Consider the following 27,321-nt stretch of genomic DNA (forward strand, 5'->3'; position numbering starts at 1 on the left):
GGGGTTCCCCTCACTGGATTACAATAAAATTGTTTTTCTTAGAGTTGTTGACTGTCAAGTAGGTGATTTTTAAGTGATGTTAGGCACTTCATAAATAATTGTAGTTATTTATATGTGTGTGTGTATGTGTGTTTGTGTAAACATATCTGTGTATCTATAGTCTTAATATAGACATTTTATAAAATTCAAATTGTATTTTTTCTGTTTTACTTTTTATAGAGGTCACATCTGATACTAATGAATGCAAATAACAGTTAACATTTTTACTGCTTTTCATTGGTTTTGGGGCTCAGCTTGCTCCAGTCCCTTTTGTAATTTATGGTGACCTTGATTTTTTTGATGTTGAGAATATGTAGCATCATAATTGGTACTCAAAGGTCATGGGATATTTCCAGTTTCACTTCCATGATCCTTTCCTACTTGCTTATGGAATGCCACTGTGGGATTGCAACTTTCTTGGTCTCTGATGATAGTGCTGAATATCTTGTCCTAAAACATCTTAAGGGTCCAGACCTGTCACCTCTCCAGTTCATTGTGCTTTGTAAATCCAAACTCTGACCTTCTCACTGTGGTGAGAAATGTATCACAATTCTTTCTTTTGTTTATCAGAGCTCAGTATTCTTCCATGGCTTATTCTTCCAGTATTCTTCCATGGTTCAGTATTCTTCCATGGCAGGGTTGTGAGGCAGCTGAAAACAAATTATCATGAGACTCACAGCAACCACTGAAACTACTCTTAACACAAGACTTCTCCCAATTACCAGATTATAAGCTTAGTTGCATATTGGATGAGAAAAAAGGTTTCTGTTTTATTGACAATAGTCCAATGAAGGTATGCTCTCTTATATTAGGAAATGCTTGAAATCCTCCCTCCCAAAATGCTCATACAGGTAAGAAATCATGTACAGTTGACTCTTTGTTTCTTCCAGAAAATTCTGCTAATGAACATACTGTAAACAGCAAGTAAGAGGCTTTGTTATTACCAAAAGTTGTTATAGCATGAAAGTACAGGCAAACTGTCTTATACAGAACAAATAGAAAAACCAGGGGTGGCTTATCAATATATGTATAGTACCTATAAGATAGTGCATCTTTTTAGAGGAAAATATTTTGTTTCTATTCAGGCATAGCTCCATTTCCTTGACAGAGGTTAAAAAAACCTTACAGCTATCTGGAACACTGGCCTAGCTCTTATAAACAAATTATGGGATTTAAGGTAGATGGAGGGCGTACACCTAAGAAAACAGAAGTTTGCAAGCTTTGGGGAATGAACCAAACTTTGGTGACATTAAGGCTGAGAGGTTGTGTTTCTTTGTGTAAGCTATTTCCTTTTCTAAGTATTCATTAAGGCTGTTATGAGGGAGATGACAGTGAACGAGATGAAAAAGCAACATACCTAATGTGGAGATGAACATGTTCTAAGATGCCTGTTGACATCAGAACCTTTTCTACTTCTTTATTGTCTGGGAACTGAAATAGCACAGCTTGCTCCTTGCTTTCATGTAGATTTTGCTGTAGTCAGCTGCAATTTTATCACTTGACTGTGTAAACTACTATATTACCCTTTATTTAAAACAGTTAGAAGGTGTAGCTGTGTAGAATACCAGTACTGTCTGACTAGAAGAGTGGATCCTTTACACTGTTTTCTAGGGTGTTTGTGGGTGTAGGTAAATGTTTTGATAGCTGTGAAGTTCTTAATTGAATCCTGAAGTTAATTCAGTTCTCTAATTGAATTGAACTTCTGAATATCCCTGAGACAGGAGGTCACTCTTGCTTTATGGTGAGACCATGAAACACCAAGAAGATGCAGCAGGGTGGTAGGTTGGGTGTGATGCTGTGGGGACACAGCTGCTGGGCATGGCCAGCTCCAAGTGCAGGTACAAAGAGCAATGCCTCCTGTGTCTGTCCAGGTGCATGAATACTTAAATATGACATTTTAATATTAAGGTATGCTTCTAGGTTGGAGAAAGATTTTGGTATTTTTGCTGCTCATGGGAAATATTAGCTTTTTTAGAATCAGGTACAAAGCAGCCTGTGAACTATAGAAAACACCTTTGAGCTAAATCTGATAAATAAGTGAGGCCGAAATTGTAACTGGGTTAAATACCTCAGAAAGGCTTGGGGGGCACTGGGGTCCCCTACTCATGGAGCTCATTTTCCAAGGTGGAGCCGGTAAGGATTATGGCTCTAGGGGTGGGTATGGCACAATATATCAGCAGGCCTTGAAAAACTCACAGGCAAGTCTCTGTGTGTGAAGAGGGCAGCAGAGATGGAGCAGGGCCTGGAGGGGAAGCTGTGTGAGGAGCAGCTGAGGTCACTTGGGCTGTTCAGCCTGGAGAAGACTGAGAGGCTGCCTCACTTCAGTCTGCAGCTTCTTCATAGGGGAAGAGGAGCGACAGACACTGATCTCTGGTGACCAGTGGCAGGACCTGGGGGAGTGGCCTGAAGCTGTGTCAAGTGAGAATTTTTTAGTTTTGATATTAGGAAAAGATTCTTAACCCAGAGGGTGGTTGGGCACTGGAACAGGCTCCCCACACCTGGTGCTGTGACCACTGCCTGCCAGAGTTCCTGAAGTGTTTGGACAGTGCTCTTGGTCTCATGGTGGCATTCCTGGGGGTGTCCTATGCAGGGTCAGGAGCTGGACTTCTGTGGTCCTTTCGGGTGCCTTCCAACTCAGGATATTCTATGATTCTGTGAGTATCGAGTTAGAAAAACAAAGCTTGTAATAGGAAGTAGTGCTCCAATACTTCTCACAGTAACAACAAAGTGTGGGGTCAGTAAAATGAGAACTATTTGGGGTATTTTTCCCTACTGATTTTACTTTTCTAGTAGTGCTAAATTAACATCTTTAAATTGTGGTCCACTTAACTATTAAAGTGTTTCTGAGAAAAAGAAAGCGTAATTTTTATCATTTTTTTGTCTGAGCTAATTGACAAAGAATTGATTTTAGTATTGCCATATTTATCATTTTGTCAAGTTATCTTGAAGCTCAGAAAATATGGGTAACAGAAGGAAAAATTAGAACTTCTACTTGTGCAGATCTTTTCTTGCTTTTCTTTGTGCACTAATTTCTAATAATTTAAAATCTCACAAAAACAGAGAACGGTCTCATATGATCAGGGTTCTGCATAAGTTGTTTCTTTGTGCTGTTCTTCTGGGAAAACAGAGAGAAGCTGTTTCATATTCGTATGAAATGTTTACATAATACACTTGCCCATGCAGCTCCGTGTATTGTATTAACTTAATTTGTATTACTTTATATTTGTAAATAATGCTGTTGAAGCTGGATTTTGTGAGCAAGTCTTAATAGTTTCATTTCTTTCAGATCTGTTTGCAAACTACCACATAATTGGCCTGGTTTATTGATCTCACAGAGATTACGTGTCTGACACTGCTCCAGTTAATAAAAGGTTTTGTTGGCTTTCTTTAAACTGAGTATTTGAGAACACACAGCCCTGTTATGCTGTAGAATTTAAATTGCTTATGTACCGGAATATTTACTACCCTCTTTGTTGTTTCATTTCAGAATGACCTTATTTAAAAATGTATGAGGCTATTTATAATCGACTCTGTGGCAGTGATTAAAGAGGTGTGAATAATAGCTTATTGGAAGTTGACAGCTCCTTGTTTGCTAAACTGCTGTTGGAACGTTTATGCTGCTCAGTTGTACCTCATTTTTCTGAGGGGAAGCTGCATTTTGACAAGTGCATAGAACAGGTATATGTGCCTGACATTTTTATTATTTAAAGAAAACATTTTGGGTTTATTTCTTTAACTGCACGAAGTTAATTAATTGCCTGCTCTGTGCCTAATGATCTGTCTATAGTGTGTTCATAAAATAAGAGTGAACAAATGCATTTTTACTTGCAAAAATAAGATATTGCTCTTTCTGAATAGAAAGTGTAGCTCCAAATGTGTTTGATCAGGCAGCCAGGCATCTGTCTTTCTGATGAGGGTAAGACTGGTCTCTGATGTTTTTGATTTGTGATTAGGATTCTAAATATCTCTAAATTCAGGAAGGCAACCAGGTAATTTTCTTCATTGCTGTTCAAAAATAAGAACAAAGGAAAAAAAGACCATGACTTATTTATTTGCTAGTCATGTTGAATTCACGTTTTTGTAACAGCATGCATATATACCAATGAGCTTGTAGATAAGACTGATAATCAGATAATACTGAGTGTTTATCCATACAGCTGATAACACAAATAACTTTCTGCCTTTTGCTTTGCCATCACTAGTATCTCATTCAACCTAGTGGACTCATTTTAAAGGTGAACAGTAATTACAGCCCCTCTTCACTCTTGTGTCTTGGCTTATGAGAATGAGTAGTTTCTTGTAGTTCTGCACACCTGATGGTGAAAGTATAAAGCATAAAACTTCTTAGCTTATTTCAGAGAGGGTATGTCAGAATACTGCAGGGACTTCATGTGCCTCTTGAGTTTCTTGCAACCAAAAATTGGTAGTAAATTTTCTCCTTTACAGCACTGCCTTTTATCAGTGACTTGATCATAATATCAGAACTGTCTATTCAAAGTATTTAATAAATGGTGAAGAAATGTATCATTTCATGTTGGGTTATTACTAAAAACATGTTACCGATCCTACTGCACTATAATGTCTAATGGTACAAGTCACAGTAGAATTACAGAAAGAATGTATCATTTTGCTAGATCCTTTAAGAATTCTTAATAGAATAATTGGTACTAGCAAAATGTTGCCATACAGGTTATCTCTCCATAAGCATTGGTTCATAATTTCAGAGGTTTTACTCCATAAGGCACTGAGATAGTGCATAATTAGTATTCAGAGTGCACTGAGCTAATGGACTACTATAAGATCTAGATATTATTTAATGAAATATATGGTGAAATTAATCTTCATTGCTTGTGTTCTTAAGAACTAGATTGGGCTTTTTACAGAGAAGGGAGGTTGTTTCTTAGGTGCATTCAGATTATGACAATATATTGTTTTCAGCTCTTCTGGTTCCCTCAGTTTCTTTAAAACTCTGCTTCAGATGGCCAAAAATTAATGTGGAGTTCCAGTTAGGAGTTGGTTTGTAGTGTTGAGTGTTTCCATTGTGGGTAGTCAGTCAAAATGCTTGGAAATTCTCCTGGAGAAAGGAATTTGAATGTCATATGGCTTGAGTTGTCCTCAAGTATCTTGATAGAGTATGTGTCAAGAATATGTAGCTTTGCAAAACAAGCTGAACTTCATATAAAAAAATTATTTGGGATATCAAAGTTCTAGAACTCTGCATGGTTTTCTAAGTGCCTGAAATACTTTGTCTTGTGATTATGTTGTTTATGTATGCCTTATTCTTAAAGCAATGGCCCTAAGATTGTACTTTTTCATCCAAAAGCATATTACCTGAATTTGCTGTTGAGCTAAGCATCATAGGATTGGCTTTATACTTTAATATATACTATAAGTAATGTCTTTTTTATTTATTTCCTCAGTATTCCTAACTTTTCTGATCTCATCTTGTATGTTTAACATCACTTTTGGGTTACTTAAAAATACAGTGCTGCTGTCCTTTTATTATACTGGGCATATTGCAATTTGACTATTTATCTGAAATTCTTAAATTTATCTGAAATTTTTGTTTTAAATTCTACATCATCCTGGCCACTCTGATAGTCTTGTGTCTCAGAAGTCACTGTCATTGTTCAAAATTTCTAGTCACAGGGAGTTGAAATCATTTTTGTGTTAAGAAAGTTTGGTTCCTTTGTGGTTTTTAATGTCTTTAAGTAGATATGAGTGGTATTGCAACGTTGTAATGCTGGAGAAGGAACCTGGAATGAAGCCAGTGTGGGGAATGTTCACAGGTGTTTCTGTGCACTGTGTAGTGAACGAAGAGTTTAATTACCCACTCTACTCCCTTGGTTTTTTCTCTTCCTTGTGTGGCCTTGAGTTTGTTAATCAACAGACCTCATGAGTGAGCCGGATGATGGATTGTTCCAGCGCCTCTACAGCTGCTGCTTTCCAGGGCATGGCCATTACCTGCACTGGCCAAGCCTGTGGCTTCCTATTAGACTGCAGTGTTTACTAATTGATCTAAATTTAGCTGGTAAAACAAAGTTGATTTTCACTCTTACCCTAAAGGGTTTTTAAAGTCATGTTGTGTTTAAATTGTAACATGAAGCCTTGTTGGTCTTTTCTAAATTCTTTGCTCTTTATCTCTCTCTGGTTTCCTTGTCCTCCAAAAAGAACCAATATGTCATTTATGTCAGCTGGCAAAAAGATGGGTGTTCTGAAGGCAAGGGTAAACTTACTGACTCATATTTTCAGAGAGAAGTATTTATTTCACCTCATGTCTCATATTTGGCATAAAAAATAAAATTGTAGGATGAGATTTCATAGGTGTCTCTCAGCTTTTACCAGTCCACAACAGATCTCCCAAGTTTCTACACAGTTTCTTTAACTACAAAGGTTCATTCTAATAATTCTCTTTCTTAACATTCATGGAGTTCAGAAAAGTTGTAGATTTAACTTGGGACCCCTAGAGCAGTATGGATGCATTTGGCTATTACTGGTATATACAGTGTTATTTTCAGCTATTTCATTAGTCTTTTTATCAGGCAGTTCTTCATACTGGCCATAACACCTCTAAGTATTTTACTTTCTGTGGTAAAGGAAAGTTAGGGCACAGAGTCCTTCCATACAATCCTCAACACAATGGAAATGTGTCTTTTCCCCTCTACTGCTGCCTTTCCCAGAAGTACTATTTCTGTCAGTCAGCCTTGCAGAGTTGTGGGGTTTTTTTCTTTTTAAGTATGTCATCTCATCTTACCACCTTCATTTGGCCATTTGTTTTTCATGAGTGAATTGATTTCTTATTCTGTGATGGCTTCTCAGTAGCCTTCTGCTCACTGATTGTGCTTGTGTTTTTATCCTCAGTCCATTTCCCTGCACCCTCCTTTCTCTGATGGTATCACAGCTTCAAAAACACTAAATTCCCCTGAAAAACTAGTCCAGTATTTATGTAGCCCCTTTTGCAATTCCGGTTCCTCTAGGAGATCCCGTTTATTTTAGTTACACTTGTAACCATAAAGATGTCTCAACTGCTTTTAGGAGAACAGAAGATTAGATGGATCTTCATAAAGAGTGTGGGTATGTTCTTGGAAAAATCATTAGAGGTTGGAAAATATATTTCTCTTTTTAGAAGATCCAAAAGTCAGGTCTGATCACATTTGAATTCTTCAAATTCTATGTTTTCTTGTTCTATTTCCCTTAGGAAATAAGAGGTTGTAAGACTAGAGATGTTTAATGTCTGAGCTATTAACGGCGACTCTTCATTATTAAGATTCACAAATGGAGTAACTAGGTTAAAATATTTTAATTTTTTTGCATTATTTTTATTGCTGCTATTCCTTTTCATAGCATATCAGTGAATTGCAGTTGCACTGTTCTGATAGAGCAAATAAGATTCTTAAAAACTAAAATCTGCTCTAGAAATACTGTCTATAAAATTAAACAATTACATACACTAAAGTAGCTACAGGTAACACTATGCCTTTGCTGTCTTCAGTAGCTCTCTGGCTTGTAATTTTAACCAGATAATTCTTAATCTCTCAGATGCTGTCTGTGAAGTAGTAAAAAGAAATTCACAAGGTATTTGGAAGTTTTTGTCCCTTTTTAGAATTTCTGTCTCTTCATAGGAGGCCGGATACAGTAAGCTTGAAAATCATTTGCCTTCTAAACAAAGGAGTTTTGTAACAAACCATGCACTGAGGTCTGCCAGGCTTCAGCTGTTTTTGTAGTAGTCTTTACAAAAAAAAGTCTGACTTGCAGCGAGTGCCAGATGTTTCTTGCTGTCTTCCTCAGTACTCATCTGAAATCAGACATGTCTAAGTTGCTTTCCAATTGTCTTTTCAATTTGTTTACAAGAAGTTGGCAAAATTACATTTAAGAATGCCGCTAATGCTTGTCAAGTCATTTACATGAATAAATATGGGGGTGAATAGGGTGGTTTTTTTGGAAATTAGTCTTCCTGCTTAAGCTACCCAGTAACTGATCCTTTGTTGGATTGTTCTTTATTGCTGTTTGTTTACCTTACATATGAATTTCAATGTTGCATGAAACAGATAAGCTCTTTTAAATTAAAGTCTCAAAATGTTTGACTTCATTCTTATGTAGACAGTGGGAATTTGGAGGTGTTCGACTAAATGGAGTACAGTTATTCATCACCATTAATGAGTCTTGGAACACACCTACCATGCAGTAAATTCCAATATCATATTTCAAATCTTAGTTTTCTTTATATATATATATATATATTTTAATCCTCTTTATGTGCTTTATTTTTTAAGTATTTTTTGGTTAGGAACCTTTTACCAGGTTTACTGTGCCGTGTGTTGATCCTGTGCAAACATACATGCATGCTTTCATAGAAATTCAGTGTATCATGTAGTTGTATAGTGTAAAAAGTTGCATCATGTAGTTGCATACTGTAATTATGAATGGCTAAGAAAGATTTTAGCATTAGCTTATTAGCTATTGTTCATTCAGCTCACTTTACATTCATGTTAACACTAACTGAAGAATGTCAAAAGAGAATGTCTTTTCTCTGTTCCACTGTTTTGTGCCAAACACTTAATTTGCCCCTCCAAATAATAATTACAGATCATATTATATAAATATAAATAATATTTATCTGCAGTCTCTTTTTTTTTGTTTGTTTTAAAGATAGCAACAACTGAGTGAAAGATTAGAAATATTTTTGCCTGTGGGTTTTGGGGGGTTTTTTGGTGACTGGAAAATGCAAAATAGTGTAAGGTATAATTCACTTTGGAGTTTATAAAGAAACCAATGTGAGGCTGAATGAAGCAAAGCAGCTGAAGGAGTTTCTCCAGAGGTGCAGCAGAGGACAAGACAATGACTTTCTCTGGATCTCAGTCATGTTACAGACCCAATTACTTCAGTTCTGTTCAGTAAGGAAAGCTATTTATTTCCTGATTCTAAACATGCTTTCTTGACCATTGCTTCTTTAAGGTAGAGAAATACTTTAAGTAAAAAATAAATAAGAATGTTAGAAATGCTGGCACTTGTGTCAGTTACAGCCATTTCTCCCTGTACTGGGTTTGCTTGTGAATTTGACATCTCTTTTGAGAGAGGCAGATTATTTTCTGAAATCATTGAGCAATATACAATTTTTCAGCAGTTGATAGAAATTTCTATTGCTGGTAGAATTCATAAATGCAGGAATGAACTATAATCAGAGGAATATAAGGCTTACAGGCAAGGGTAGCATCAGCAGAGAACCTTGATGCTCAGGAAGAGTGGGAGCCCTCCCTGGGGGTGCCAGCAGCCTCCAGGATTGCAGGAAGGGCAGACAATGGCCTTCCTCCCCTGCTCCAGTGCTCTGCCAGTCAGAGAGACTGTTCTAGTGCTCAGCCACCCTCTGGTGAAAAACCTTTTCCTGGTATCCAGCCCAGACCTTCCCCAACACAACTCCATGCTGCTTCCTCGTGTTCTGTCACTGGTCACAAGAGTGAAGAGATCAGTGCCTGCCCCTTGGCTTCCCCTGATGAGGATGTTGAAGATCACACTGAGGTCTCCCCTCAGTCTCTCCTCCAGGCTGAACAAATCAAGTGACCTCAGCCACTCCTCATATGGATTCCCCCTCCAGACCTTTCACCATCCTTGGAGCCTCTTCTTGGACACCCTCTATCAGCTTAATGTCTTTTTAATATTGTGGCACCCAAAACTGCACGTAATACCCAAGGGAGGCAGTTCCAGTGCAGAGCAGAGCAGGACAATCCCTCCCTTGCCCTGCTGGCCATGCTGTGCCTGATGCCCCCCAGGACAGGGTTGGCCCTCCTGGCTGCCAGGGCATTGCTGGCTCAGGTTCAGCTTGCCATGGACCAGGACCCCCAGGTCCCTTTTTGTGGCACAGCTCTCCAGCCCAGATTACTCTGCCATGTAAGTTCAGACAGAGATAATAGCGTGTCATCGTGTTATGTCTGCTCTGAAGTTCCTGGCTTTGCAGGGTATTTTCTTATTCCTTATGACTGTTTTGATAGGTAGAGTATCATTCTTCAAGGCTAGCAGTGCTGTTTTCTCAGGATCTTATTTCACATTTTAAGGGAAACAGTCTGAAACAGTTTGCTAAAACATTTAATAATTTGCTAGTCCATCTAAGTAACTTATATTGAGAACTGAATGAGAATTTTATTTTAAATTTAGGCTAGGGCCTAATTTACTATTTTTTTTTGTGTTAGAGTGCATATATTAATGTATTTCAGAAAGAGGCTCTTGTATGTGTTTCTCTTCTTTCTTACTGCACTTTCTTGATGCTGATTTGAATCTTCATATCTCTGATAGGGAGCAGCTGTAGTGTCAGTATCAGCATGGCTGTGTAAATCCTGAAGGTTTATTGTGTTCTCATACCTTCTTTGGCAACCAGACTTCTCTTGAAGCATGTGCTCACAGTGACTGTGAACTATTGCAATAGATAGATAGTGGTTATTCTTCAACATGGAGGCCAAAGAACTGGTTTGTCCAGTTTTTGGTCAAAACATCCGGGTTTAAGTGCCTTTGCAGGGAGATTCAGTAGCTATATGTGAACAGTTTTTGTACAGGAATGGAACAGTGTAAATCCAGATTACAGTTTTAAAGAAGTTAACCCCAGCTTTGGAAGCATCTATCATAAATTACTTGAGCTTCAGAGAAAAATAGCATCTTTCTGTGGATTACATTTGTAGTCTTTTGGAGTATTTTCAAGAGGTTTGTATGGCAAAATATGTTTATTTCCTTAATATAATATTAGAAATACCAATTAGTTTCATTCAGATTTGTATAAATTCAAAAATTCTTTTTTAAATGTATAAAATCCACTGACATAAAACTTCCCATTGCTATTTTAGCAATGTATATACTCCTCATGGAATGCATCTTTTGAAAATTAAATTATTCGTTAAGCTTTAGGCTTCCATTTAAACAGGATAAATGAGGCCTTTCATAATCTCCTGTAGCCACCTGTTTCAAGAGAACACCAGGGATTGTCTATCCTTGAAATCCAGTAAAATGCTGTAAATCCATTGCATGTTTTTTGACCATCTCTTTTTTCATACTCCTACACTGCAGTAGATTCCTGAGAATGATAGCTGTTCATTATCTTGCTGAGAGAACGAGCCACACTTAGAATTTAGGTGGTTCTTTATTTCCCACTTCACAAAAATAAATTATATAAATGGTCAGTGATTTCATATTTTAAAGGAATTGAAAATCAGTAATGTGAAAAATCTGTAATATAAAAATGAGCATTGCAGAAATGTAGTAGACAATTAAAAATTGGAGGGACTTGGAACTTGTCATACCACTCCCAGACAGCAATTTTCTGCTGCCAATGTTTTGGTTGATTAGCTGTGAATATAAATGCAAAAATTATGTGCAAATCATGTATGAATATGCATAATAAACTCATGTTAGTCAAGTATGAAGGTATGTGTAGCAAACCAGATCATCCAAATTACATGCTAAGACTATATTCATCTACATTTTGATATTCTAGCATCTCTTTGTAATCTCTGTTTTCAAAAAAAAAAAAAGGGAATTAGGAATAGTTGCTGTAACATTCTGTCATGATAATAACATATAATCACTACAAATTAGTTACCCTGAATCCAAAAGTTAGGACACATATTTTGAAAACTGAAATATAAAACACAATTAAAAGTGCTATATGTGAGGTAGGAGTGAAGCCAAAATATAACTTGTCAACTTAATAGACAAATAGAAAAAAAAAGTCCCTTCACTGTGTCATAAGTAGGGAACAGGCAGGGGAGTTGCTCGAATACTGGAGTGTTTGAACTTGCAGTCAGAACAAATAGATGGCCGTTGTGCTTTTGACAAACTGCCTCTCTCTCAAGAGGTATATTAGGAAATTACTTGGAGATTAGGAAAAAATGTTGTGAAATATGAAATGAAAAATGCTTGAATACTGGAGTGTTTGAACTTACAGTGAGAACAAATAGATGGCCATTGTGCATTTGACAAACTGCCTCTCTCTCTCAAGAGGTATATTTAGGAAATTACTTGGAGATTAGGGAAAAATGTTGTGAAATATGAAATGAAAATAAATTTATACTCTAAATAAATGTATTTTGTTAGTTTATTAATTTAGATTATATTTATGCAACGTGTCTTCAAAATTGCATCATTTATTACTCTATTAATTTAGGAATGAGTAAAGAATTATGTCAGAGCTTCACAAGACATGTGATTAATTTCAGTGGTATGTGTGCCAAATATAAAATTTTCATAATGCTGAAGAGTTTTAGTGGCATCTTGTGATAGTCATAAAATTTTCGGAACAAGAAAAAATTCCTGTCATAGGCTATTCTTGTGTATAAAACGTGCCGTTGGAGTATCATCGTTCTGCTTGTATTTAAGAGGATCTCAAAACTTTAAAGCCAAACTGGTATTCCTGTATTATAGTGTTTTTATTATCCCTGAAATAAATATTTACTGTCTATAAATCTAGGTAATGGTGTTATATAAAATAGCCGGTATTATGAAATATATACATTTATATAAACATGTCAGCTGTGTATTCCTGAAGGATTAACCTGGCCTAATGGTATCTGAGTTACGAGGGATTGAGTAGCATCATGCAGCGGGTTTGGTTACAGGTGACAGCTCCTGCTAACACAGCATTTTATGTAGAATGCTGTGGCTGTAGAAAACGTGGCTGCCAAGTTTTTCAGCCTGGATTAAGGTAATATCAAACTGTAATTCAGATTAAGTCTTTAATGAGGATAAATCTAAAACAACTGTGTTAGAGTTGTGTTCGATTTATGCTGCAGTTGTGACCAGAAATAGGACACCTGTTCATCAAGTTGGTCAGCATGAGGGAAATTGTATGTAATTTTGGTGTGTGTGGCTTATGCCTGTATGTATCTTACATTTAGTGCCTCTATCTTGCTGCAATCAAATAAGCTCCTCTCACCACATTTTGCCAAATATTTGGAACCCATTGGTGCCTAGTGCCAGTTAATGGAGACAATTTTCTGTGGCTCATCTTTGGTTGGTGGCATTTTTCTGTGTCCAAGGGTTAATTTCTGCTGTAATAATAAATCATCTTTTTAAAAACCTGACTCTTCAAAGTAATTAATTGTCTTATCTCCTGAATGCATCTCTTAGCTAATTTTTTTCAATATCTGCAAAATTTTATAAAGAAAAAAATGTCAACTGTTTGGAGTTAAGAGTATTTTGAACATAGAGCAGAGTGGTACAATCACCAGTGGGAAGGTAATTTTTGAAGAGTTAAACAGACTATGTAATACATGGACATACTTCTTGCTCTCAGCCTTTCATCAGTTTAATTCACTGTTTCCATTTGTTCAGTAAGTGGAAGTACTGAAAGGTGAAGGTTTCTCAGATATTTATATATCTTACACTTGATTTTTATGATCATGGTGCTCAGTTGCTTTGGAGGCAGTAAACTCCTGCAGCCTTCAGAATGTGAGGGGCAGATTTGGGTGTGCAGATTAATTTTTCCAGTCTTCTGAGGAACTTGATAAACTGTGCAACTAATACTGGTGGCAGAAATCCAAACTTACCACCAGTCACATAGGTCTTGAGGGAAAGGTTTCTACTTTTTTCATCTTTGATTTAATCAGACAGTGACTAAAACATTGCCACCTACCCAGAATTGGTCTCTGCAGTATATTTTTGAAAATTCAGATTTTTTTTTTAATCATTAATATCAAGATTTTCTATTTAAGCCTGTGCAACTTTATGGAAAAACTGTGTGTTCTTTAGAAAGTGAAAAATGGGCAGAGTGCAGATTTATCAAAAGTTCACGCCTGTGTATTACATAGCTACTCCCACTTTCTGCTTGATATTTATTTTGTCCAAATGCAGTCACAAATATAAATAGTTGTGAATATTTCGGTGTTGTATAGGAGGAGTTTTGTCACCTATATTGAGTGAACACTACTGTGCATTTTCAGTGACTCCCTGAGGGACAGTGTGTGAAATGGGTGAGCCCTGAGAATGAAAAGTTACAGTGCTACACAGCTTCTTCCCTTCTGAGTGTTCAAAGCTGCAGTGAAATTATAGAAAAAAAAATGCATGGAGGGGATATGGTTCTTTTTTCACTGCTTCATAAATACTTCACTGTTTTTATAGATACTTCCTTAAAGTATTAAATTTCCTATAAGTTTTCGTAAAGCTTCCTGACAGCAGCAGGTGACATGGAATTACACAGAGTTAAGTTCTCATTTGTAGAAGCCTTGGCTTGTACAGTGGTGATAACAGGCAAAGGGTACAGTTAATTTTCTCATACACCTTTGGCTGTCTTGTTTTTGAAGGTTAATTTCTTTCTTATGGGACCATTTATAGTATTTTCAAACCTGTCAGCACCTTGTAGTAAATACAATTTTTCAAATTATGCTGCCACTAAGAATTTTTGTATTTACACATACCGTTTACATCAATCCAGAGACTATAAAGAGAGAAAATTTGGGCAATAGTTAGCTTTAGCTTTTTCATTAGAAAAATGACCATCATTTGCAAATCCAATAGAGTCCCTTTGCAAGTCCCTTTGTGCCACTGAAAGACTGAAAGACTTCATTTTGCAAAGCTATAAAGCTTGCATTTTAACACAGAAAAGCTGCAGAGTAATGAAGAGTCTCAAAGCAACATGGTGAAAATTATATTTAAGTTACTTCACTGTAGGAGCCCAAATAAGAGAAATATTTAAAAAGCATAATTTTTTTGTAGTATGATATAGGCATTCATTTCCAAATCTAACTTTAGACTGTCAAACCTGAAAATATGTGTGTAAGTATGTATCTGTGTGTAAACATATGTAAACAAATGTTTCCTGTATTAAGGATTATTTTGAACCAAGGCTAAACACCTGCAATGCTTGTCTGTGTGTACTCTTTGCTTCTCATCTCTGCACTCGTGTCTGTTCTACATACAGCTGAGTTCTTATTTGAGCACTGGAGTTGATTTTTGGAGTTTCCTGCCCTTGGAAGATCTATACATTTGTAACAAGTAACACTCAGACGTCAGCGGTGGCAGAACTTCCACCGTGTCTGCCCCACTGGGAAGCCTTGAGCTTGTCCTGCATGTACATGACCAAACCATTCCAATGTCATTTTGCAGGTAGGACTAAGTCACCTGAAAGTGACATGATGATAAGAACAAAGGCAAACAGCAGAAAGTTTTCTCACTGAGACTGGAATATTTGCCACATTTGCTCCCAGTATCACTTATGTCATCTCAGAGTGTAGTGCCAGAGCTGTAGCCATTGCCCTTGTTCTGGGGAATTGGTCCTGACTTAGATCATCAGAATTTACTCCAGGCTTTGCCATCAACATTGAGAGCAGGGGTTTTTTTTTTAGTGTCAAATGCTGATGGATTTTAAAACCATAATTTAAAATTGACAAGCAGAAAAATTCTGTTTACATTGTTGATTTTAGTGTGTATGGGATAAGCCAAGCCAAACATCCAGTGTCCCTCTTGGTAAAGTATTTAGAGCACATTTTTTCTCAGTCTGCTTGCAAAGCATTTATTTTAAACTCAAAGTTTCTTTGAGTTGATCTGAAGAGCAAATAATCCACTGCATGTGTATTGAGGTGATTTATATACCTTAGTGCTTATTAAGATTCTTGAATTTTGTGGCTTTTAATGTGTTGGAATATTCTGTCAGAGTGTGTCAAGCTGAATTTGACTAGAATTCAGTTAAGAGCTGTAGAGCTATTTTGAAAGAGGTTTTTATTAGTTAAACAAAATTATCAGAAATATGCTTGGTACATATAAATATTTAGCCTTCTATTTTTCCAACTATTCATGTATTTATATAAACATGTGTAGGAGATGTAAGTCTGATCCCTTCAGGCAGAGGAAGGACTGAATCCAGTTTCCCTGTTCTTGTGTGAGCACACTCCTCTGTGTGTATATCTACACAAATATAAATCAACACAAGTCAAACTTTTATATATAAAAGCTGGTTCTGCTCTCCACAGTCATAGCACATATACTGTTCTAAAAAGCAGAATGACTTTTCTGAAAATTGCAAGTATGTTCTTAAATTAAATTTTAAATGGATTGTTTCAGAAACTAATCTCTGGCATGGCTTTTGTTCCTGAACAATTTAATTGAAAGTATAATACAGTTTCTTCATTCTTTGCACATAATGAGATCTCAATGTGTATTTTTACCGAATTCAACAGGCTGCCTAATGGAATGTTTTTTGCTGGCTCCACTCTCCTCTGTAAATGCTGCTGGCCATCCCAGTGCTGCAGGAAATCACCCTGCTGCCTGATGGAGGCAGTGACATGAGTGTGAAGCAGCAAATATATTCACTAAGGGTTGCTTGTACTTGTTTGGGAAATAATGGCAGCATTTCCACATAGCCAAGTAGTATGGCAGGTAAAATTCTAGATGGATAGAAGTGAAGCAGTGTATGTTGAGGAAGGGTCCTGTGATGGGTTCTGACCTAATTGTTACCATTCAGGAACAGCACTTCTGGGTTTACAGGTAATAAACCTTTAGTAATGCCAGCTTAATTACTTGTGGAAGCCAAGAAAAGTCCTAGAAATATGGTTGTGTTGTTAGAAAAGGGATAGAGAAGAAAACAGTGTGTTGTAGTGCTGCCATTCTAATCCAAGATGAATGCTGAGTGCAGTTCTAGATTGTCACCTCTCCCCCTGCTAACACAGTGATGCAGCAGAACAGAAGGTCCAGAGAGGTGCAGTAAAAATAATCAGTGGAAAAACTTTTGTATGGGTGACAAGTGAGCAAAGACTCTTCATGTTGTAGGGGAGGGCAGTGCTGTGATATGTATAAAATCATGGACAGCACAGAGCACATGAGGAGGGCACACAATGGACACCCACTGCAGGTAGTGCAGAGCAGGTTCAAAATCAAAAGAAAAAACTTATTCTGCCCACAATACAGAACTGTGAAACTGCTTGCCTCAGACTAATGTGAATGACAAAATTTTCATGAATTCAAGAAATAAGCAGACAAATTCACAGAAAATTAAGCTCTTAGGTATGAAGACAGCAGAAATCATTTAGGAATTCCAGAAGCCAGAAAACTCCAAGGAAAGAATTTTAGTAGAAGCATGAGCATATGCCTTCTTTTTTCTTAAACTCTTTCTCATGTTTCTGCTTCAGATGGTAGCATGGTTCTGTATATATTATTGCATGTCAAGTGTATATATTAAACTGAGAGGAAAAATATGAAAATAACATAAAGGTCTATGCAGCTTATCAGTGGAGAGTTGAAAGTATGGCATTTCATTCAGGACTAGTAACAAAATTAATAGTATACCCTAAAATCTAAGTATAAAATACTGGATGCTAAATGACTAGGTTTCAGACTTCACAATATATTTTGCTTAAATATTGCACTAGATCTAAATAATACATAGGAGCAGATTTTCAGGTGGGCTGACAAAGAGTAAATTATTTCCAAGAGATGATTGTAGGCTGTCAGAGCAGAAATCCATGAACTGGGAATGAACTTCAGAGAGCACAGGAGTTGTTCCAGTTTGTAGAATCAAACCTTTCTTTCTAGGAGAATTCATGCATAAGCATTCACAGCTTTTTTTTGGAAGAGCTTTTAGAAGTAGGATTTCTAAAAGATCAGAATCTCTCACACCTGTTCTACATCCCCTGCCAGTTCAGTGTTGAGATGCTGAGCTCACACAACTCAGATGTGTTGGTTACGTGTTCAACATCTTAAAAAATTCAACAGTGTTTGTGTTAACTCACAAATTCCCAAAAGTTGTGGGGGGTTTTTTGTTCAGTGGAAGTAGGTAGGATTTTTGGGATAAGTATGGAGTGGTGTACAAAAGACAGCAGTAAGAATGCTGGACCAGATCCTACATAAAAGACCGTGACCATTGTCAAGTACTGAGCAAAAGGTTTTAGCAGATTCAAAGCAGCCTTCCAGATCCCAGGATTACATGATAGGCATTTTGCCTTAGTTCTGTGGAATTCTGTCCTCTTTTAAGTGCAGTTCTGTCCTCTTGCCAGATCTCAAATCATTCTGATGCATATTCCACCACATATGTTTTTATCTTGTTGAGAGACATCAACTTGCTTGTGTCATTCCTTGTGTTGGGAATGTCATCTTTCATGCTACCTAATGATTCTGAGGGCAGGTTTGGATGGGGAGTGGTGAGCAGGTAACTGGTGACAGCTTTTTAAGAAGCTTTCCTTCTATTGCCACTCAGGTGGCAATAATAATAATAATAATAATAATAATAATAATAATAATAATAATAATAATAATAATAATTGTATTTTTGGGGACTCACCCATTATGTTAGGGAAACAATGAATCCTGTAGTCCTTCATCACCACAATGTTGGTGTTCACCTTGAATTTCCTGGTTTTACTGATTTTAAACCAGCAACTAGCAATTTTTTCCTTTCAAATATCATGTTTGATTTGATTAGACATATGTATCATAGTTGCCCACCTGTATTCAACCAGGAAAATAATATATATCTCTGTTTTAGCTCTTTAATCACTACTTCCATCTGAGCACATTTGTTTTTTAATTAGAATTGTGCAATGTCATACATCTGCTTTGCATTTAAGACTGTAAAGATCCAGAAAGTGGAGCTTATTTGCTGCAGTTCATTTTGCAATCATTTGTTCTTAGAGCAAGGAAAATTTCAACTCCAGCCAGTGATTTGTTCTTTAAGAACCAGGATACTGTATCACGAAAGTGATCAAGAGGAAAAAAAGTAATTATGGTTCATAAAATGTATTTTTAATTACTGTTTCATAATTATTTGAGATCTTATATAGTCATGATATAAAAATTGGTTTTATTGAATAAATATTTAGTCTTCAGTGTAATTTATAATATGTTTTTGAGGCTTTCTATTAATCTATGAAAGTAAAGCTGAAATTAATAATTAAACTTTAATAATGTAGAATTTTGCTAAGGTGTCATACTGTACTTTGAACAGAACAGGCCCATGTGTGTGTCATACATCATACCTGCTTGTCTGTGGCCTGTCTTCAGCTGATTACAGCCGTGGCTCATGATCTGTGGCTTTTACAGTTATCTTGATAAGACACCCCTCAGTGGTCTGCAGCTTGTCCCCTGCGGCTGATGGCCGTCCCTGGAGCTGTGGTGGCCGAGGGTGACGTAACTTCTCTAATCGTCCTTGCTTTTCACAGAGCAATGTCTCATCCTGGAGACACTGACTGCTCTTGGTGCCAGATTTCTGTGATCCAGGCTGAATTATTTTATTTAGCTAGTCACTACTTTTAAATGACATTAGCTAAAAGTAAATAGTACTGAAGTCTGAAATACTTGTAGCTCCTTCACTAGGAAGCCTAACTGTTCCAGGCAAGGTTTTATGAGTGATTCATTTTCTGCATGGAATATTTTGCCAAATTAGAAGCCCCTTGAAGTCATCATCTATATAGAGTCAATTTAATTTCTTTCTGAGATTGTAAGCAATTGTCTCTACGTATTGCTTTTGTATTGAATATACTTCAATCTTTATCCAAAAGGTTTAATGAAATTTATTCCTCCCAACTTCAGCATCTCCTGTGGCGCCAGGCAGTGAACAAGGCTTGTGAGCTTCTTGTCCTCTTCTTTCAGTGGCCACTATTCTGAGAAAACATCAAGGACGAGAGAAGAAAACACACAAAATTTTATACAGCTAGGGAAGGTTTAAATTTGGCTGTAGGACTGAACTGAAGAAAGGAGAGGGGGAGGATGATTACCCCTGGAATTGAATGCCAGGTGCCATAGTTCCTGTGAAACATGGAGCCAAAATCTGTCTGAGCAAATGGAGGCAGCAGCTTCCTACTGCCACCCGTTTGTCTTGTAGGGTGCCAGGAGCAAATCTGCATTGCTAAAGCTAAGATTTGCAGCCATATAGGTATCAGTATGGTATCATGTAATGGGATTTTGATTTTAATTTTAATTAGCTAAAAATACAGTAAATTACAAGGTTTGATTGTTTTTTTAACCATCGTTTCCATTAAAGAGTGTTAATACATTCTTTGAAATCAAACACTTGACTTTGAAAGCTGAGCATTCAAAAAAAGTTGGAAAATGTTGAAATGAAGATTGTTCAAACTGTTTTAATTTGTCTCTTGCATGTATGCATAACGATAAGATCTTTAATTATGTGATCACATAATTTTTTCACAGGAGGAATGCTGCCCAGAGAATAAATCAGGGGTGTTTATTAAAGGAAGCTGTTGCCTCCAGAACCCTTGCCTTAATTGCTGGAAAGCAGAGTAATTTAAGTAGACGGCTGCAGGAATCAAAAGCATTCTCTCCAGGGCGTTTGAAAGCTCTACAGAAAGACTAGATTTTACTTTCTCATTTTGAAAGAGGTTTTATGTGATTGTGGAAGGTCACTTTTTTGGAAGTGGTCTCTATGTTTCTGGTTGCTGTGGCACATGGGCCAAGGTACCTGGGCTCTGGGCACAGCTGCATTTGGAATGAACACAAGTGTGCTTTGAATGTGTAAAACACTGTATGAATGCAAAATCCTCTGAAAAGTACAGCTTGAAGTGCCCTGCACTGACGTGGCAATGCCAGGATTGCCAGAAGACTTTTCTGGGTTTTAAGCAGCCAGGTTCTAATCTGCAAAATGGAGATGGCATCACCCTACTACAGTTCAGTTAATTATATGTTTTGAAACGTTCCTTCTGAATACCATCTAAGGGAATTCTATAGAATATAAAATATATAATCATATAATTGTACAGTAAATAGTTTCAATATATTGCATATAAGCATATGCCATACAACACCATACATTATAATATATAATATGGAATCCCATTCTGGCTAACATCCTATAAGAGAAGCTTTGGGAGCACTGCTGGCTGAAGGGAGTAAGAAGTTTGAGCAATCACTTTGCAATCTAAACAAATGAGGCAGAAGGCTACAAATACTCAGTTCACTCCATAAAACTGAGCATTCCCTTTGTATTGCTATCACTGCACTAGATGAGACAAGGATCTTGCAGAAGGAAAGCAGCATGTAATCATTTAGTTAAAATTATGTGTAGGTATATGAATACTTCTGTCATTTTAAGTGCTTGACTTTCTGCTGTGTTTGGTGGTGGGTTGCCTGGCCACCCCAAATGTGCTGAGACCTTTTAGACGCAGCTTTGGCAGATTTATTTTCCCTAAAGCATTTTGTGGAGAGGAAAGAAAAAATGATAGACCCAGATTTCTTGTTTACTTTATTGTCTTGCCTTTTTGACAACTGATTTTTAATGAAAGAAACTGAAATCCCAAAGATCAGTTTTGCTTTTTATAAGGAAGGAGGAGTTTTTAACTTTTGCAAAGTTGGCACTTGAGTATAGTGAGGATGAATGGAAATGTTTCACAGTGAAGAGAGCCCTAATGAATATATCATATCTGTAATGTATTTAATGAGGAAAAAAGAAACATTCTTTCTCCATTAGTCTAATTCTTGAAGACAAACTGTTTGATTATGATTTTGTTTTCCATAAGACCACTCTAAATCTAATATAAGGAATACCACCTAATTTCCCAAACTAAACAGGAAATATATTTTTTTAAAATAAAGTATTCATTGTCTACATCTGAACTTATCCCTATAAATTTTGATCCCTGCTCTTAATTATCTCTTTTATGTGTGGCAAATGTAAATACATTGCTATTTTATATTAGTAATACTCTGCATCTAAGCCTCAGAGTAAAACCCAATCGAGAGAAAAGGCTAAAATTATTTTCCACTTCCTCTTGTTTTATGTCTGTTCTCACACTTTTTTAAAGTTGCATTTACCATTTCTCAGGAGAATAAATTCATAAATCTCATCTGCTTTGGTGAGGGAATTCGTCTCCTATATTCATATGTTTTCTATATCACACAGTATTATAGCATCACTTACAGTAGCTATTTTACTTTGCAAAATCAGTTAGAGGATATTAAGTGAATATCAATCTGTCAATTGAAGTGGACCAGATAGTAGTTTTTAGGCAATTTGCCTAAATTTGCTGTTTTAGAAGATGTCAATACTATGAGTAGTGGGGAGTTACTACATTTTTCAAATAGCACTATGTAAAATATGGAAACATTGAATGATTGTTTTAAATTGAAAAGGCTCTTTTGTCATTCTCATGCATGTTTTAGATGAAACATTTTTCTCCTGAACTGGAAGGAAATGAGATAGTAGCCTATCTGTTCATAATATTACTCACTTTTCCTGGTTACATGCATTTTTAAATGACTAAAATATCTACTTAAAAAAAAAGAATATCTAACTTCAGCAGAGCAGGAGTCTGGTTTGCTATGTATCTACTTTAATAGGCAGTATTTCACATGAAAGAATCAGTCTGGCTTCTTGTGAACTAACAGTGACAGGATGCAGGTATCATAAAGTACCATGATTATGTGCCTCCCAGGTATAATTCTGATAGCCGTTGAAGGAGTGCTGCAGCCAACTCTTGTTGGTTTATCCATCTATAAATTTATTCTCTTTCTTAGACTGTATTTTGAAGCATTTTAGTAAGAAGTTCAAACTTGGCAGTGGAGAAATAATACCAACATAGTTCTGTTTCATAGTTCAACTTCAGTGTAACAAGACATTTAAACAGACTGTGAAAGTAATTTTTTCTTAATAGAGTTTACTTATAGTTCCTTACATTTTAAGCTCAAATGACTGTAACTGATCTTTTGTGCCTACAATTGAAGACTGTTATAATAATAATCTGCTCACATTTGACAGAAACATATATTGTCATGTAATCCTTTGTCCAAATACTTGCAATATGTTCTCCAGTCTAAGAAAGTAGAGTTATTACCTTTTCATGGTAACTGGGCAAATGTTATGTGAGATTCCCTATCTAAGTGATCTCTGTGATTTTTCCTTTCACATTCATCCTGCAATCCTTTGTCCAAATACTTGCAATATATTCTCCAGTCTAAGAAAGTAGAGTTATTACCTTTTCATGGTAACTGGGCAAATGTTATGTGAGATTCCCTATCTAAGTGATCTCTGTGATTTTTCCTTTCACATTCATCCTGCTGAGGCTTTAATGGGTGTAACTACAAGAGCTTTTAGCTTGGATCAGGAGCACTTAAGCCATTCTGAATTCAATCCCATTATTGTTCCCACTTGTTTCCCTGTGATTCCCACAGCTGGAGTGTGGGGTGCCATTGGTTACAGGAGGAGGCAGTGGGAAGCTGGGCTGGGGAGCACACAGTGTGTGCCTGCAGGAAAGGGCTGCTCCGTGGGACCCCGAGAGCAGCTGGGCTGCCTTCTCTGGAGGGTGCTCACCTGGGGCCACGGGGTCTTCAGTGCCATCATAATCAGAAATGAGACATTTGGCAATGCTGGCATCCACATTGGAGTGATCCAGCTGGAATTCTGTTACTCCACTGTGGCCCCAACTCTGGAGTTGCCTGCTGCCTCCTCTTGTGCAGCCTTATACTGGATGTGCACAGTGAGAGGTGATGGAAGCCCAGGAGCTGTCAGGTGCTCCTTGTGTGCTGACATTACAGCCAAGCTGCTCACAAGGCAATGCCATCCCCATGGGGCAGGAAGCAATAATTATGTGACCCCATGCCATCAGTTAAGAGCATGTTGATCAGTATTTTGTTTTTGTCTCTCCACAGTCACCAATTACAACAATGTGGTAGAAGCAAACTCAGACTCAGATGATGAAGATAAATTGCATATAGTGGAAGAGGAAAGTGTAACAGATGCAGCAGACTGTGATGCTAGTGTGCCAGAAGATGAATTGCCAACGGACCATATAGTGTTACCAGAAAACAGTGAAAGAGAAGCGAGTACAAACACTTGTTGGGAAGGTGAAGGTATGTTCATTTCTACTGATGATACTATGGAAAGAAAGTTTTCTAAAATGAAGATTCAATAGAACTTTTTTTGGTCCCTTTATTACTGAAATAACATGTAAGATTCACAATCAAAAAAGAGGTTTTATAACATATTTATTATACCATACTTCATGTTCTTCACTTATTAGTTGAAGCAGATTCAGAGGTGCATTAATTTTGTTGGCATTGTTTAGTAGGAGCTTCCAGACTGTAGATGCAGCATTCCAAAGGCTGATTAAAGACTAGTTACTTGATCTTGATTTTTTTCAAGTCTTTGCCTGGCAGGTCTCTGCCAGAGCTCCTTGTAAGGTTCAGGATTGGGGAATAAGCAGTAAACAAAAAACATGAAAAAAACCAATCAGATGTTAATTCTTCATTTTTTCCTTGTAAAACACAGGCAGAAAAACTAATTTTTAGATTATTAGTTTTAGAATTGGCTGTGTAAGTCATAATGAATCATTATTTTGAAAATACTGGAAGGAGGTAAGTGTTGCACATATTATGCAGCAGGTTTAGAAGCTGAAAATTTTAAATAGACAGGAAATTGACCTTTTTTTTACTGTGGAATCAGATACTGAGTTTCATAGTATCACCCAGCGTGCTTACTTTTGAGCCAAATTGGGATAAATGCATAAATTAGTGGAATTTACTGTGGAATTTGGCCTTAATGCCCTGAAAGATACAGAATGTTTTTCAGCATATCTGAACTGCAGCCACAATTCCTAGTATCCACCTTTTAACAGTGGTGTTTTAATACACGGTACATGACCTCACATCTAAATAAACTGAAAGCACTCATATGGCCCCTAACTGCAGTCCAGCTGAGAGAGAGCAGCTGAGAGTTCAAAGAATAGCATCAGCTGGGCCTGTTTTTACATAGCTGCTACTGCCAAGGTATGCTGTGCTGGGAAATGACTATTTTGGAGCTGAATTATTAGGGTGTTAATTTTCTTAGTTCTCCTGTAGGCTTCAGAAATTGTGGTTACATTAAAGTGGGCTCTGGGTAGGCTTGAACCCTTCAAGCACAGGTGTAGGAAATCTGAAAAGGGGAAGGAAGAAGAGCACTGGCTCCCAGACATTGGGATCAGGACCTCTTGGACTGGGTGTTTTCTGGAGGTGTACCCATCACACAGCATCTTGGGCAACTTTCTGAGGGTTTTCAGGGCTCTAGACATGTGATGCCATCTTTTTTGACTCCTTATGTAAAACATGCCATTTTTAACCTTTAAAAATTTGTTTTCTAAAATTCTAACTTCTCTTTAATTTTAAGTTTTACTGTGGTTGAAGATTTGCAATGTAAGCAATATTTCTCTGCTTTGGAGATTGCTAACGAAGACAGAATTGCATTGGTAGCCAGACAAAAGATGAATCAATTGCCATACAAGCTTGCTCAACAACCACAAATTTGCTCTGTAAAAATTATGTATTCTTAAGCCTCTTTTGTAGCAGTCTGGAAGGGTTTTTTAATTTGAGAATAGGGTTTTTTAAAATAAATAGTTGAAATTTCTGGCAATTGCTATATGAGAAAAGTGAGGCTACATTAGGTTTTATAGAGCTTTGATTTGCCAGGGCAGAATACTGTTTACTCTTTTGATAGCTTTCCTAGAAGGAAAGGTATGAGCTGAAAATCACATCATCAGTCTTGGCTGCATGTTAGAAATATGAAGAGAGAGGTACTGAATACATGATCTCTTGCATACAGGGAAATGTACTAGGGTTGATGGTGCGCAACTATCTCCAGGACTGGTGATTACCTTTAGAAAAATATACTCTACAGGAGTTTTAGTAAGTTGTGTTTCATCAGTAAAGTAGTACTCAGTGGTTCTGGGTTTAGCTGAACTTGACAGAATGAGTTTTTTGCATTTTATTCTGTTCACGAATTGCCCAGAATAGAAACAACACACATAACATTTCTGTATCAGATTAGTTTCCTTCCGTTTCCAGTCATTCTAACTGAATTTCTAAAAGACCCCAGGAACAGGTGTTATAAATATAAGGTGTATTTCTCAAGAGGTTTAACTGAAACAGTCCTAAGGGTTTAAAAAAGTGAACCACGTGTATCCTGTACATGTTGTTGACAGTGTGCCAGCATTCATGTGTGCAATGATTCTCTAATATGATTTTCCTTTGCTTTAGTTAGAAGTAAAAACTATTCTACAATTAAAAGAAAAAAAAAGCAGAGTTAAACTTATTGTATTAATGCTCTTAAAAGATAATTATTATGTACTATAAGTATTTAGCAAATCTGGAGGTCTCAGGACTGCAACTAAAATATATTTGAAAAAAGTATAAAAGTGTTTTATGTTGAAAAAAGTATAAATGTGTTTTATGTTTATGTGCTTTCTGGAATTCAAAAATTCCTTTAAGTCATCAAATTTTAGGTTGAGCCTATATGCTCAAAAGTGTGTGCAGGCATTTTGTGGGTTGTGTGTGACATGTTTTTGATCAAAAAGCAAACAACCAGTCAATACTGCAAGCTGCAAATAGTGCTTGCTACATGAATATCAGAAAATTAGCTCTGAAGAATTTAAATTAGAAGCTCTCTTGATGGGCTTTGGAATTTATTTCCTTCTCTGCAGATAAAGACTGCAGTGGAAATTTCAGTGGAATGTGTCTTTTTGCCTACAGCCAAAATTTCCACTTTGCTAGAGGTTTCAATTTGATCAGTTATCTTAGCCATGCAGAGATCCTTGCTTCAGCCAATGTCAGTAGTTGTCAGGCATGTTTGCTGCTAGTTAACACTGTCCCCTAGTTAACACTGTCCCTTGACATCTGAAAATCATCAGCATTTAACCCTGGGAAGCCCCAGTGTGTCTCTCAGCAGTAGCTCATAAGCAGTGATGAGATGTAGAAGCCCAAGAACTTGTTTTACACTATCTGGTATGTCCAGCTGCAATACCAGGATGGATATTCATGACCTAGATGCTATTTGTGGAGACCTCTATTTAAGCTGTCATTTAGCAGGTAGCTTGAATTTCCTCTGGAACTCAGAGCTGTGACTTCTGCTTGGTGGAACTGTGTCTTAAGGTCTGTTTCCCCATCATCACATCCCACATCACATCCCATTCTGTTGTTTCCCAACTGTGTGATAGCTGAGCTTCTGAGGGCACAATTGCAACGTTGTCTTTATTTGTGGACCATACATAGCTATAAAGATGTATATCTACTTAATATTTTTCAAATTATTAATTATTCCTACAGCATTTCCCTATGAAAAAGGGTTTCTCCCTGTCTTATACCCTACTTTTAGCTATTGGGACGACACAGTACCAAACAGAGGTTAGGATTATTAGAATTGAGAGGGAGTTTAACTTCACTAGATTAATCTATAATTCCATAAATTCTTTGACATTCTCTTGGGAAGCATAACTTTTATTTGTACTGAAGCCAGTGGAATTTACTGGAGACCCTCTAATTTAAATTTCCAGAGTAATAACTTACTGATTGATATTTCCCCCTTCATGTAGATCCTATTTTATAATGGAGAAAAATCACAAC

The 27,321-nt window shown here is 36.9% G+C and overlaps 1 protein-coding gene across 2 annotated transcripts in view; it reads left to right on the forward strand.

The window, feature by feature from the left end:
* Positions 1–27,321, forward strand: part of ZEB1 (zinc finger E-box binding homeobox 1) — a 119,040-nt gene that overhangs the window by 71,332 nt on the left and 20,387 nt on the right. For both annotated transcript variants that reach the window (XM_031059328.1, XM_031059327.1), the window contains one exon: positions 23,602–23,802. The gene's annotated coding sequence lies outside the window, so the exon portion shown is untranslated. Of the gene's footprint in view, positions 1–23,601; positions 23,803–27,321 lie in introns of those variants that run through there.

Source organism: Geospiza fortis, unplaced genomic scaffold (genome assembly GCF_000277835.1).
Source record: "Geospiza fortis unplaced genomic scaffold, GeoFor_1.0 scaffold75, whole genome shotgun sequence".
Classification (NCBI taxonomy): Eukaryota; Metazoa; Chordata; class Aves; order Passeriformes; family Thraupidae; genus Geospiza; species Geospiza fortis.